At 34.1% G+C, this 16,477-nt stretch overlaps 1 protein-coding gene across 3 annotated transcripts in view; it reads right to left on the bottom strand.

The window, feature by feature from the left end:
• Positions 1-16,477, bottom strand: part of LOC106785193 — a 237,455-nt gene extending 220,978 nt beyond the window's left edge. For all 3 annotated transcript variants that reach the window (XM_014745454.1, XM_014745445.1, XM_014745437.1), the window contains exon 1: positions 15,462-16,477. The gene's annotated coding sequence lies outside the window, so the exon portion shown is untranslated. The remainder of the gene's footprint in view (positions 1-15,461) is intronic.

Raw genomic sequence — 16,477 nt, forward strand, 5'->3', positions numbered from 1 at the left:
AAAGCACTTCGTTAATCCGCGAAGTAGCACTAAATCCGGGAATGAAAGGAGAATTTACCGTGATAGAACGGCGCGTTTCACGTCGTACAGAAGTTACAAATCAGATTTCTCCCTACTCCCTTTTCCATTTCTTTTTTTCTTTCACTTTATCTTTTTATCTGGCTCTCTTTCTCACGGCCCTTCTGATCCGCCTGCATGCACGTACCTAACGTCGATTCAAACTTTCAAGCAGATAAGCAACGAATGGAAAGAGAAAGCAAAACGTAGTAAACAAAAGAATAGTAGAGAAAAAGAACAGAGAAAAAGAAAATAAAAGGAGGGAAAAGCAGATTTCCTGGTTGAGATGAATCGAAACTAACTTTAATAACAAGCATAATATTCTATCCTACGTGCACGCTTTGTCTGATGAAACATCAAAATCAATATTTATAGAATTTCTCAATAATGATATATTTTTATCCAACAAATAGAAAATAAAATGAGAAATGTTGATATTCCATTAAAATGTTTTTCTCTTTTTGTATTATTAATTCTATCAATGAATTTATCTTAATCCTAGATCTTCTTAACTGTATTTATGTTTACGGACAACACCTTAAGCAAACTTAAATACAATGCCCCAATTCGATATCAATTATATATTCCGTACACGATCTTAGTCGGTGTAATCCTGAAGAATATTTATCACGTGGATAGCTAACATTCTTCCAAGTCTCTTAGAAACTTTTTCTACCGTACGAAGTATTTACGACGAGGCATATCAAACTTGACGACAGAGTTTTGTGGTACCATGAAAGAAAACAAAAAGTCAAAGAGAGAGAGAGAGAGAGAGAGGACTATTTTACTAGGATCACGCTTGTTCCACAGCACGATAAACATTTATCTTTCGGTAGGGTAGTAAATTTGGAGGGCGGTTGCAACCCTTAATACAGAGAGCGGAAAGCGAATCGGATGTGCTATTCTTGTACTTTCGTTTGGAGAAACGGAAAAGTTTCGGATGATATCACGAAAATTTGGATTTTCACGTGATCGCTAATAAATCATTAGTTTTCTCGAATGGAACGTGTTTTAAACTAATGCATATTAATCCTTCATAGAAATATTTAATATTAATTAACATTTATATTAGTATTATATTACAACAAATTTATAAAAAAAAAAAAAACTGTCACGCGCTAAACATTTCTTAAGTTCGAAGTAATAGACGTTAGTCTAACATAATCCTGGTATTTAGCAACATACTATACATTTATCTTTCTTTTATACGCTAAGCCATTCTAAGTCGAGTATAAGCAAGATGGTGTTTCTTTTCCCCAACCTTAGAAAGGATAATATAGCGGATCGTAGAATTTCTTAGCGGTTGAATTTCGAGACAATTTTCACACCGATCGATCGTACACTTAATGCAAATGCTATGTTCGATATAGGAACGGTGTATATATGTATTAAGTATGCACGATCGTATACACTTAGTTGTTACGAACTAAGATAGTAGGATCGAAGAGTTAAGATTATGTAGTGCGTAGTTCGATCGATGTTCGAGAGACAGAAAAGGAGATAGACAGATAGATAGATAGATAGATACGAAAGATAGAGAACGAAAGAGAGATTAATATATATAGAAAGAGAGAAAGAGAGAGACACGAGAGACGAGAGAGTTAGCTTGAATGGAGACTAGGCGAGACTGGATCTCGTTCGAACTTTAGTCCCACCTTAATCTAACTTTTCTACGAAGCACTTCTCAATGTTTTAATCGCTTCCATATTAGAAGCCGTCGAGCTGTCACGCGATGTATTTCCAATATCTTGTTGGTAAGAAGACAACGAGACAACGGAAAAGTTTCTACGCCAAGGATTAAAGGGGAAAAAAAAAAAAAAAAAAAAAAAAAAAAAAGGATTCGATCAACGTGTACATTCTCATTTATCCAATTATTTTCTAAAGAAAGATCAATTTAATACGCGTACTGTGTACTACAAGTCAGCTAGCTAACGTGTAGGTATTAATTAATGAAATAACATTATCGATAATAACTACGGAAATAAGATCGTTCCTTTGGAAAATACCATGTGAACTAATTCTCCTAATTAAACAACGATACGAGATAATTAAGTAAAGAAGTTTTTTTTTTTAATAATAACTTAATAATTAAAAATATTATACAGGGTCTTTCTCTGTTCGAAGGCGCCGATTTGGTGATGGGCCAAATTTTTTTTCGAGATATTAAGTTCATCATATTTTTTTGTTTTAAATGGGACTGCAAAATTTTACTATCATATTCTTATAACTTATAGAAAACCGAATCCAACGATGTGCAACATGTTGACCTTCAGATGACCTTTACCGAGAACACGTTGATTGCATTTGTTCTTCATTACCGTCTTCCGAGCGCGTACTGAAGTTCCTGACAAACTTTTCACAATTTTTTCAGTAAAGGTTCGTCTATCTGAAGGCCAACATGTTGCATATCGTTGGATTCGGTTTTTTATAAGGTATCAGAATATTATAGTAAAAATATAAGTAAATATGCAGTCCCATTAAAAAAAAAATATGATGACCTTGATATCTCGAAAAAAATGATCTCGAAAAAAAAATTCGATCCATCACCGTATTGGAGCCTTCGAACAGAATATTTTTCTATCATAAAAAATAAGCGATATATTTAAGGTGCTGAATTTAGGTGAAATATCCTTTATAAAGCTGTATCTATGCTAATGCAAAAATATTACAAATATTACTCTTCGTTTTAACGATAAATTAACTTCGAAACGATCACATACAAAGATACATAAATGTATTTCCAAAGATACAATACCCATGTACCCGTTCTCCGGATATTTAGTTCGGCCTCGCGAACCGTTGCGGCGGCAACAGCTCCTCGCTCAATGAGCGAATTGGACCATTGAGCCTGACCCCGTGAACGTAGGTAGCCGCTGTTACGGTGAAACATATGCAAAACTGCGGTCGGAAAATTTGGCTTGAACGTCGGAACAATTCAATGAGATTTACTGTGCTTGTTTATATACGTTCAAGGCGCATGCGTATCGACGTACAAACAGTTAGAGCTTTTAGTATCGAGAATACATGGATTGGAGTACATGTTAATGTATAATATATTGTACGGTGCATTTCGGAGAATGCATTTAAAACAAATGCAAGTACATCTTTCTCACCGATTTATCTCCTTTCTTAATTTCTTTTTCTCACATATATTTCATACACAATAAAATAATCGGTTCTATCTCGCAAATCTGAAGCTTCTAATATGAAAGGAATATAATATGAGATAAAAAGAAAAAAAAAGAAAAAAAAAAAGATCGTGAGTTACGACCATCGATTAATACCTACATATATTTATAATACATACATTAGGTAGCTTGTTTTTTTTCATAACACGCGAGACTTACGTATTTATGTATTAATACTTTATTAGCTGTAGCTTCGATCTCTCCTATCAAGGTGACTGTAATTAAATATCTCCTACTTGACTGTCAGTAGTCAGTCAAGAGTGTATGGATAACAAGTGGTATTCGTTCGAATAGAGAAGAAACAAGGTGGGACGAAAAAAAAAGAAAAAACATAATACCGATCGAATTGCAAGCGGCTCGCACGCGCCTATAGGTAAGAAGAAGAGACGTGCATATATACGTCTACGTATATTTGTTTTCAAGAACACTTATTGCGAACGAAGATATGCACCACGATATCAATTTAAAATATGATTTTACCGAAGAATACGTATTGCCGATACGTATCTTCGTGTAGAAGATATCGGCTGATGAAAACACAATACGGTTTGTCTTCCACATTTTTCCAAATATCGGCTTTTTCCAAACTATTTCGCGCTGATCGGATTTTTTCCATCTCCTAGCGTCCACTTTTTCCAATGCGAAAACATCTACATGGATATCTGCAGGTATGTGTAACAATCCGTACGAACTGGATCTATTGATAAGTTTCATGGCAAAGCAGATTTCAAATACATTCAAACCTGTTTTTATGCGGTATTTTTTCGTCCGATTTTTTTTATGCGTTATATAGAAGAAAAAGAAAGTCCATCAAAATGCATAATGTGAATAAAAAGTAATAAATTGGAAGATTATTTTGCCGTAAAGTAGCCCAAATTTATAGGATGAGCCATTGGCTGGTTTCTGAGACATCGGTGGAGAAGGTTTCAATACTTTCAGTGAAATTAATATTGTCGAATTGATTAAAAAATAGTAGTGACATTATAAATTACGTAAAAGATCCTACTGATGACTAAGAAGAACCCGATTCTATGACAGAAAATAATAACATCTATATATTATATGTAAATTTTGAAAATTTCAAAATTTTGAATATGTTTAATATATATTATAATGTATAAGTAAACAATATTTTAAAATGTTCCCATGTATAAATTATTTTTTTATCTTATTTGGAAAAGCAATTTTTAATTACAAATATGTTGCGAACAATTTTTTTTTTTTTTAGCTACTTATGAAGTTTCGGAATATTTTTTTTGTGCGTTTTCTTTTTATGCGATCCTCCTATTCCCAGTTCAAAAACAGGTTTGAGTATTACGTGGTGGATTACTTTTATATATATTTTATATTTTCGCGAATTCTTTCTTTTTACTTTTTTTTAATTTAATTTTTTTTTTTTTATTTTCAACGAGTTGATTATCGACCGAACAAATAACGAGAAAACTCACTAGAATTTCCCGCTGTGTGTTAGGGCAAAAAAAGAAATTCACGCGTTCGTAGCTCGGCTTTAGACCATCATTACGATGATTCATTTTGATCGTCAACGCGAACTACCCACATGGAGGGCCGACAACATAACAACGACGAAGAAAATGATGACGAAGAGCCGACTAAGAAAACAAGCGCTCTCGTATGGCCTCATTCCGTATTGTACAAACAGAAAGCAGAGAGACTATACATCTGCAAGTGCGTACTATGATTATGTTCAGAGGCAAGGTCGTTACTACAAGAGCTACATATAACATGCGATCAAAGCCAAACCACGTTCACAAGTCCATGGTTCGTTCTTCTGTCATCGTTCAACCGAATGGAAATTAAAGTCGAACTCACGTAGTTTCAGTTTCTCTGTGAATTCTTCAGGAAATCAAAATAATTACATATCGGGACGTTGAAGTGTTGAGGAAATTTCAGAAATTCGATAACGGTCAGCCGAATCGTTTCGGACAGCTAGGATTTAACGATTTCCAATAAAGTGAAAGACAATTAATTTTCCTAATTTATGAAAAAAAAATCTTTTAACGAGAATAAGCGTAAAATTTTCGTTCTTTTCTTTTACATTTTTTTTTCTTTTTTTCCTTATTTTTCAAACCATAAAATTTAGATTTTTAATTTCATTAAAGATAAATCGTGCTAATGATCTCAATTATAACTCGACATAAATGTAAACTGTCAACAAAGGTATCATGATATTAGTTTGATCAATAAGAAGTTTGTAATCAGAAAGAAATGACAAAGCACATTCTAAAAGCAACGGGAAAGTATTCTAAAGACTTGTGATAAAATAAGTCGATAATCCCGAGTCACATTATACAACGCTTGAGCTACTCTCGACAAATGTTAACGTATACAGGTATATACACACATACATACGTATTTATATACTTAAGATAGCTTGCTATGTTTCGTTTACAAGATTCGCGAGTCAACGAGCGATAATTGTTTGAAATTATCATGTCGGCTATGATCGTTTGAAATGGTAAAGGTTCAAATTCTCCAATGAGATTTTCTCGAAGATAAGGCAAGATTCTAGCATCGAAGGAATTTCCGGAATATTCACGGCACATTACCGAGTTCTCTCGAAACGTGTCTACGATTTTGGTCGACGTAAATTCTCGGACCACTCGTGCGGCCAAACTGGTTTCGATCTTCTCTTCTAATTTTTAATAGAACGATACTATCACATGAAATGGTAGAACGAATAGGTTGGAAAAAATAGATGGGTTAGTTTATAAAGAATTACATGAGGACTCTTCTAAGAGGGTGCTGACTATACCTATTTTATATATATATATTATACCTTGAGATCGTACGATAATCGTTAATATTTCTCTATTTTATTTCTCGATGATATTATGAAGATAATCATATAGTTTCTTAAAAGGATATAAATTCCTTTTATATTTGTTCTAAATAAGACTAAAGTGAGATATTTAAATTAATACTATCCATTAGACTAACTATAAAAGATTAACATTGCTTTTACGGATGTATTTTAGTAACTGTCGTTAATTGTATGTTCAAATAAAACGGTTTATAAGTAAAATGAAGTAATATAATCAACAACTGAAATAGAATGGTACGGTGATATTTTTACTACTTCTATTTCGTTAAACGATATCTATTAGAAAAACAAAATTTCACAAAAAGAAAAAACTATTTGTCGTTAGTATCTATCAGACTTTAAATGATTTTCAATTTCTTGAATTTTTACCGTGGCATAGTTTCGAAATAGCTCACAGTCGAGATTAAATCCATCAACGTTTACAGAGACTGTCCTGAGATCGCTAGAAGCTCTTGTGTTATCCATTCCAAAACTGCAAATCAATATTTCATAGTACTTTTTCCTCGCCTGTATTAATAGCGAAACGTTACATTGATAACGTACAGTTTTAAAGGATGCATCGTTCTGCAAACGAAAAAATAGCTTTACAACTGATATGTAAAATTGGATTACAGGATATAGCATTTTACAGGATATTCACAGGTTCACGAAAGAATGAATTATATGCCCAACTTCGTTTTGCGTTTAATAAAAGAACCAACGACGGGAAAGAGAGGAAAAAAAATTAGAAATTATTTAAAATTTCACCTCTTGAGGAATACCATGTTTAAATCTTTTATCATTGCAAGGTATAACGTTGTAATTCGAACGAAAAATCATAATTGGATATCGGCGAATCGAAATGAAAAAAAAAAAAAAAAAGAAATAATGTTCCTGCGTTCAAACGCACCTGTTTGTACATGCTTTTTATGTTTATCGTTCAATATATCGGATAAGATTGAACAAAATTTTGGTAAACGGAATCTTCCTTTACTTTTTATCCTGACTCCCTCGCATTGATCACATTATATTCCCCAACTTCGAGAAAATCTGTGGAAAGCTGGCACGAGCCGTAGAAAGGAGCTTCAAAGAGTAATCGTTATGCGTAGCACGATAATCGACCATAAATCGATTATATTACGAACGCATGATGAGCGTTGTAAATCTTGTCGGTGCGGTATAATGTTCACGACGTGATGATATTAAAAATTCATCGTCTCCTCAACCACTCGACGTATTCCTTTTATCTCTTCTTCATTTTACTTGCTCTGTAAAAAATTAAACGAACAAGATAGGAGTATTTAAAAACGTCCAAATATATGTGCCACCTAGTTAATGCCCCTTTCTTCTCATTTTACTCTTCGTTACCTATTCCTTCATCTTTTTACATTTTGTCAGAGGAAGGAAGATAATATAAGTGAAAAATGAGAGGAAAAATAGTTAACGACGTCACCACATTTACGTAGATACATCAATCAATCATATTACCATTTCCTATCTTCTCTTTTATTTCATGTTAAAAATTTAAGTTGGTTAAATTCCGTTATTGATGCAATGAATCGTATCATTTTATTTTATTTTTCATTTCCCTTATTATTCGAAAAAATCGGTTGTTGAACTTTCCAACATTTGATTGCTTATGAGGTTGAAATATTATTCGCATCGTTGCTTCCTTTCTCTTTTCTCATGTAAAAATTTAAAGAGAGGATAAAGCGAAAATGGAAACTGTTGGTATTAGATTACTGTTTAGATTAATAATTTTTCGATGTATCAACACGTAATAAGTGTCAAAATTCATGAATGATCTTCATCATCGAAATATTTCTAAAAAAATTGATTATATTTATTATAACAAAAGAAGAAAAAAAATTATCAAAATAATGTTATTCCGAAGGAAAGGTAAATTTTTTAACAGAAGACGCGAAGAAAACATAAAAATATTGAATTTATGAAAGGAAATCGAGAACGACGTTGCAGCAAAAACTTTTTACAATGACAGTCTGCAAACTTTGGTGAAACTAATTCCTTGAAAGTGCGCGTAGAAAATTCACGAGGAAATTCGAATGGTTATTTTTTTCGCAATATTTTATTGTCACGAAGAGAAACTGAAAAAGAGAAAGAAAAAGTGGGAGAAAGAGCAAATAAAACATCTGCAAACTTAATCAATTTATGCAATATATTTAAAATAAATACTTAATATTCTACGTAATACTTCTTGCCGGTATTAAAACTTCGTAATACTTCTTAACTCAGAATCAAGCATAGAACAAATGCGAATGCTTTCATGTTCATCTTTTATAGTTTCCGGATTTTATACTTATTGTTAGACTTTGCCAATTTCTATGCATAAATATGGCAATTTGCAATCTACACCCACCACCCACCCAAACACGTTTTCATCGTCATCGATTAATGAACTTCCTACTATACTCCAACTAACTTCAACAAACACTTAGCCTTAATTTATACGCGATACGTAATGGGTACAGAAGTGAGCTTAAGGTAGAGAGGTAGAGAGGGAGAGAGACAGAGAGAGAGAGAGAGATAGAGAGATATAGTAAGATAGTTGTAGGAACATCAAACTCAACCATCTCAATTTTTGTTATCAACTACTTCAAGATTACTAAAATGGATGGAAAAAAAATGGAAAAACTTTTTCACTGATCTCCTATTCGAAAGTAATTTTTCTGTGTAACATTTAAAATTCTTTACCAAGGCCTGGCTGCTAGGATCTTTCATAGGAAGTCTCCGTAGTCTTGGTAAGCCAGCCGATATAAATTCAAAGTAACTCTCTCGGAATACCCTTTTCGCCGCACGTACTACCGCCTCGAGAGCAGCGTATTAGGTGGTCGTACTACATAATGCGATAGTTTCGTCCGTCTATTACGGTGACGCGTGACGAGATGCGTGATCTTGTCTCGCGCACGTTTCATCGTCTCTTTATTATTCCTATCGCTCGATGGATTTACCCTCTGTTCTTCCACCCCTTCTAATCTCCAGTAAAAGATCTCTCCTAATATGTTTACTACTCGCTACCAACTTTCACCAAATTCGCTTTCATTTAATCTCAATGAAATTAGACAAGACTCTCTCGAATTATTCGTCGAAGATTGGTATTCCTTTTTACGGAAAGAATTTCTGCTATTTACTTAAGGATCTTGCGAATTTTAAGATACTTGAGAATTTCCTTGGTCTCTAAAGCTAAAGGAAAATCTCGGATGCGATCCTCGTTGTTTCCCACGTCAGGGGGTTAATGTGTGACGCACGACTTGAAGGGTGTAAAAAGAAACAAAAATGTGAAAGAATGAAATAGCGAGAAAAAAACAAAAAGAAGACTAAATTCGACAAAATAAATTGGAAAAAAAGAGTGGTAGAATGCTAATGAATTTTCGATTCGACTGCGCGCATTATGATGCACTCGATAGAACGGATTTCGGATACGTGAGCACATTAAAATATGTGCGTTCACGAATGATAGTCAAACAAATGCAATATCGATGTATAGTCGTATCATTTGAAATTGCAATATATGTATCATATATGCGCCGGCACGATTAATGCTTGCACATGGTCTTCCGTTACTTTATTACTATAAACGCATTATAAACGCATTATAAACGGACTACAATTGATGGATTATAATTTCCAAAATTGTACTATTTCGTCTATCTATTCATCCTAGCAATACTCAATTAAAATACCTACTCATTGTTTTTAGAATTTAACGGAGAAAAGATGAACAATACACTATGCAAATATTAAACATTTTTGATTCGTTACAATTTATTTATAATATAAAAACAGGTATTTTGAAGATTCAAAAATCTTTGAAGGATCCACAAAATAGTATGCGAGAGAACATTTCGGTTTATAACAACGTATAGATTGCATCTAAAAATACACCGAAAGAATGTCTGAGTAAGCATAGTCCTGAATGACAAGGGGTAGACCCAGGTAAAAGACAAAAATGCTTCTGGATGGTTTATCTTTAGCAGATGATCATACAATGGAAATAGATAAAGTTCGAACGTTCTCCAAAAATATTTTAAAATGAAATAACATATAAGAGAGACAAAATAGGAGAAATAAGGTTTAAAAGTTGAAAACATTAAGGATTAGAAAGAGTAAGCAGCAAGATTTGGTAAAAGAAAGATTAGAAGGGAGTCTTTGCTGAAATGCAATTATGTAAGCATCATTATGGAATAAATTTGGAGTAATACTTTAGAGCATTTAGCTATTTTGTATTATGTTCATTAGAAAACCCCATCTTTACAATTACTAAAAGTAGGAGATTGACTTTTCGTTTAAATTTTGTACATATATTTATAGATATACTTCTTGCGTGTTAAGTACTTGCATCGTTCGTATTCTCAAATCAAATTTTGTAAGATCTACATTATTTTACGTGAAATATGAAAGAACAAACGTAGATAAGTTAGATATTCTTTCAAGAAATAGCTACATATCTTTATACATATATATATATATATGCACATGCACGTATATATATATATGTATGTACATATAAAGTTGATACATATGAAAAACTGAGATGTTGTTACAGGATTTTCTTTCGTAAGGCATGAAATATCTATCCATCCGAGAAAGTATCCATCCATCCTTCCTTCCTTCCTTTTTTCCTTTACATCCTCCTACCCTTGGTACGAGATTGCATGAGGAAAATTGTGCTGGTGCGATATGGGATACAGAATATTTTTATTCGTTCGTACGATTACACCATTCAACGTTGAATTATTTTCAAAGACTGGATGAAGACAAAAAAAAAAGAAAGGTAAAAAAAAAGGTAAAAAAAACCGTGTAGGAGTATATAAAGAAGAAAGAAAAATAGAAAAAGAAGCACACGTAGAAAATACGGTTTAGTTCTTCGCGACTTATGCGCTGGTAAATACAAAACGTCGTATTCGATTCCCTTCAAAGATAAGAAGGTAACGCGCGCGGGCGTTCGCGCGCATGGCTTACAAGTTGGAGAGTTGGAAGAACGACGAACAAGAAGAGAAAAAAAAAAAGGAACGACTCATTTCTCCTTAAGAGGAAAGGAGAAAGAAGGGCGTTCTCTTTCAACTTCGTGACACGAACCATTACCTCACACACGTCGAGCGTGTAGTCAACGGTGGATGAAAAGAAAGAGAGAGAAAGAGAGAGAGAAAGAGAGAGAGAGAAAGAACGAAAGAAAGAAAGAAAATACACGAAGCGGTGGCTGCGAGCCGCTGCTTTTCACAACGCGACACGCACGAACGTTCGGACACCGAATGGATTTTAAAAGGCAATGAGTCAGACAATTCTTCTCGGAAAGTTGATACTATTCCGGCGTGAATGGAAAAAAAAAAAAAAAAATATCAACGTAATTATGCGTCAGTGATTCCTCTTCTTCTATGAAGGAATCCTATCCCATTCTTTCCCTTATATCATCTTATCGAAGGTGAAACAGTTTTCAGATAATTTTCAGTCACAGCTCCGACGTTTGATTAAAATAGGTACAGTTCTATCAAAAACGGAAACTCTTTCTACTTTATATCAAAAGGAATAGATTCATAAGTCTCGTAATTAGTCGATTTCGACGTGATACAGAAGTTTTTACTAAAAAAAAAAAAAAAAATAAAGCAGTATAAATCTACATTAGATTTCGAAATGAATAAGAGACTGTTATTTGAAAATGAACGTCATACAAAAATGTGTGTGTACGCGTGGAGAAAAATATTAGTCATGGCCATGAATATATTCGAAAAATATTTGCTTCGATTAATTCATGGTGTATTACGTTACTCATACATATTTATATACTTACATTTATGCAATACAAAATAATCGTCACGCTTAAAACACGCTTTTCGAGATGATCCAATCAGAGTATGAAATGCTTATTAAATAACAAATACATTAAATGAATTAACAAATTACTAAATCCATCGTTGAACACATATCGAAACAATTTTATCATATTCATTTAAAAATCATCCTTTCGTATTTAATACTATTCCAACAAAATATCTTTCATAGCAACGTTACAAAGCACATATGTATGGTGTTAGGTACGCACGCAAAATATCCTGGTATCTTCTCCAGTGACACATATTCGGTTTCTCTAACCACATATCTACGCGTTCTGTACATAGCTTTCGGCGACAGATTTATAGAGATTTTGCGTCCTGTAAAAAATCCACCTTCTTTCCCTCTTTCATCTCTTCTTTCTTTCTCTTCAACGCTAAGCTTTTTTTCAGGATAGATATCTCTAAGGACACGTTAAAATCCAACGTGACGTATGAGCGAATAATACCGCATTCGCGGCCAGGCCGATCTTTGTAAAAAGCTCGTATTCTCAGAAAATTTTCAAAGCGTCAACAAAAAAGAGAGAGAGAAAGAGAGAGAGAGAGAGAGAGAGAGGAATCATCTAAGAACTTTTAACATGTGATATTTATTCTACTAAAAAATAATGATACGCGAAGATAAAATATACTTGATCATGTTCCCCTTTTTTTCTTAGTTGTTAATTTTTCTTTTCGGTTAATTTCATATAGCAAAGACGAGATGGGAGTAGAAACAAGGAAATATACCGAAATTTTCTAACTTAAAAATCGTAACAAAATAAAGGGATCACGTTTATAAAGAAATCTATTCTTGAAGCCTTCATCTTAGCATAGTATCTTCTCTGCATCTTTTTCTCACATTCTCATTGGATGCATTTACCGCTGCTGACGACACCGACACCGACGACGACAACGACGACTGAACATTTCTCCAAGGGTCACGTTCGAAGCTGATTTATGTCGACGGGATAACGATGCTAGAATATGTGAAATGTCGTAAAAGAAATTCGATCTGCCAAAAAAGAAAAAAGGGGAAAGCTCAAAGAAAAGAAGAGATCGGTGTCGCCATTAAACGTTATCGTTCGATAGGTCGTATGTGACAAATGTTGGTGAAAAATCGGTGAACCGACCAATTATGGGCGAGTTTGGCTGGATGCTTTCTGAATATCGGTTTGAAACTTTATTATCCTTAACCCATGAACACTGATCCTTTTTTACCTTTTCGATGTAGTAAGATTCAACGAGCGGAGAAAAAATATTAGCACGACCCAAGAGAAATCCTCTCCTATCGTAGCTTTTAGTTGAATCATTTTAACGTCAAGAGGAAAAGAATAAGAAGAGGGAGATATATATTATAGTCAATATATATATATATATATAGAGAGAGAGAGAAAAAGAGACTAATCGATTTGACCTAGCTATCGTAATGGAAATTAAAAGCGGCGAGATTAAATTTTTTTGATAATTTTTGTTAAAGTTCGTCCATAGCTCGACGATGAGGCACTCAACGTAGGTATATACATACGTACATTACGTATACATACAAACGTAGGTCGCCTTTCGGGGCATGGGCTTGGATCCGGTTCGCCTCTTCTCGTGTCGAAGGAAAGAAAGACGGATAGTACTTTGTGCAAGGGACGAGAGCAAGGGGACGAGTACAGCCAACTCGATCGCGATCTTAAAGATCGTTGACCGTGACGATTCGCTGCTCGCTATACTCCTTCTTCGATTATTCCTCGCACATTTCTTCGTTGATTTATACGTGCATGTATCTCCCTTAACGCATCGAATCGTTAAGTAGAACACGAGATCTTCTAAGGTGTTGCATATTATTATGCCATAAATTCAAGGCATATCAGTAATCCACCAGATGAAACGCATTTCGATGAATTTCAATACATTTATGGATTTCCATAATATAACTTGAAAAGACGTATATATAGTATATCTCTATTTCTAATACATAATATGAAATATACATAAGTTATTAAAATAATCAATTATTTCTTTCCTTTAAATAAACGATAATTATATTATTCATCTGATATGAGTTAATATTATTTAAATTCAAGAAAGAATAGATACTTATAAATTAACGTTTTTACTTATTATGCAGAAAAACAAATAAAAGAATTTTCTTCCGTTTTCTTCTACAAACGAAATTTTTAATATCAAATTATCCATGTTCTTGTTCAACAAGCTATAAATTAAATGCGGTCACGTAAATATGAAATTAAAGGATAAGCCAATTTGCAAGTAGAGAAATATATATATATAAAAAGGGAAAAAAGTTTATTTCTTTCTCATTGGTACCTTCGCAAGCAACTTCCCTTTGAACTAACCCTACAACAAACTTGAACCTTTTTATCTCTCCTAACCTCGACCTACGATCACAAGGAAATTCTTCCTATGACCGTCGTAACTTTCGACAAACGGAACGCACGAAAAACTAATCACGTAGCAATCAACGAAATCGAATAGCAATCGATTTTAAAGATGCAAAAAAACACGAATGACAAGCGCTAAACAAACCTACGAAAATAAACTATGCTGTGCTTTCTGTTTAAAAAAAAGAAAAATTAAAATTGAAAATCAAGTTTGACACATCGTCAAAATGTATTTTTAAAATGTTCTAAACGATGAGAATAGACAATGTTTGATAATAAATGCAGCTAACAGTTACTATGTTTTCAGGGGAAATAAAAAAAAAACAGAAAGAAAAACAAGTTTCAATGCATATATCGACAACACAAAGTTCTTACAATAGAGCTAGCGGTTATCTCAAAAAGAAAAACAATAGTATAATTCGACGAAATATATTTTTTAATACACATAAATATATTTAAATAATATATATTTCGAAATAACTTTAATGGGCTAAAAATTATCATCGTTTAATTAATTTCAACAAATTTCTAAATAACAACACAAGCCTTCAACTATCTTTAGCTCGTATAATTTAACGGTCGATTATAAAGATTTTCAGAGTATCATATGGAACCAAGGTCTTGGTATTGGGAAGAAAGAAAGGACTAAAAAAAAATTAAATGGGGAACAATAAGACGAAGAGATCTGTTCGCTTGGGTCTTCCCTCAGCATGCTGCACGAGATTCCATTCCAAAGTAGTCCCGTTCACACGGTGCAAAGGTAGGATCGAGTCGGGTTACGACCTCGTGTGACACGGACACGGACACGGGAACAGCAAGGCAAGGTAGGCCTAGCTTCGAAGTTGACTCCTTGTTCGCGTGTCTCAAGGAAACCTCAAATGACGGTTTCTTACCGACCAAGGTGAGGAGAAAACCGTGGAAAGAAGAAATAAGATGGAAAGAATATGAGAGAGAGAAAAAAAATAAAATAAAAAATAAGACGAGGATTATATTCGATTACTTCCATAAATGGTGACTCCTCTCGACTTCTTCTATCTTCTTTCAACTTTCTCCTTTATCCGTCAGTCTTTCTCTTTCATTTAACTCTTTATTTAGTATCGTTGAATTGTTACAACGAAATCAAAGTCTCCACATTTGCGAGATCGTTAATGTCACTTTAAAAATATTATAGTAGAGTACTCACCTTGAAAGAATATAAGCAGTCCGCAGGTAAAGTTTTGTATCCTTTGACCTTTTCTTCTGTCTCTCTCCCTCACCCTTATTTTCTTCTATCTTCTTCCTTGTTCACAGGGAACAAAGCTGCACGCGCACCAGCTGCGAGACACCAAGAAGCACGACCGTTGAAAAACTCTAAGAAAACTCGGCTAAAACTTGGCACTCTATCTATCCATCTATCTCTTTCTTTCTCCGTTTCTTCTGTCAAAAAACTCGCTTCAGGCTTATCTCACACACCGTCGTCGTCGTCGTCGTCGTATCGTACTACTATCCACCTCATGCTCCAAAGCGCATAGCCTCGAGCTGAGATCGTTCTAATAGAGGAAAGAAATAGGAGGAGGAAGAGGAGGAGGAGGAGGAAGGGGAGAAGAAGGAAGAAAAAGAAAAAGAAAAAGTAGGAGTAGAATAAGAAAAAGAAGAGATTAGAAGGAACGCTCGAAATCACGTGGTCTTGTGTTGCGTTAAACACACAAAGAGACTGTTCGAAGGAGAGTGACGCTAACTTTCGAAAGGAAAAGGGAAGGGCCTTGGAAAAGGGAACAAGAAGAAAAGGAAGATTTTCTACGATAGATAAATTATTTTATTATCTTTCTTTCTTAATATCCTTCGAAAAGAAATATCTTTCCTCGTCACATGGCGCACTACTCAAACAAACAAAAATTGCACTTTAAACGTTCCTTTCTCTCTCTCTCTCTCTCTCTCTCTCTCTCTCTTTCTCTTTCTTTCTTTCTCTCTCTTTCTCTTTCTCTTTCTTTGTCGCTCGTTCTTTTGCTTTTCGTAAATTACTCGTACAATTTTTTCGGAAAAGTATAATAATATTGAACTATCACGGATATGGGGAGAAAAAAAACAATGGGACACGTTTTAATCGTGAAAACAATGCGCGAATAAAACGCGTGCGGATATAGAACGCGTAGACGCGCGGAAGTTAAGCGACGCGCGCGCGACCCACGCGCAAACGAGACTCGGAAAGACTGAACGTAG

Source organism: Polistes canadensis, unplaced genomic scaffold (assembly GCF_001313835.1).
Source record: "Polistes canadensis isolate GaletaPanama2010 unplaced genomic scaffold, ASM131383v1 scaffold_2, whole genome shotgun sequence".
NCBI classification, from domain to species: Eukaryota; Metazoa; Arthropoda; class Insecta; order Hymenoptera; family Vespidae; genus Polistes; species Polistes canadensis.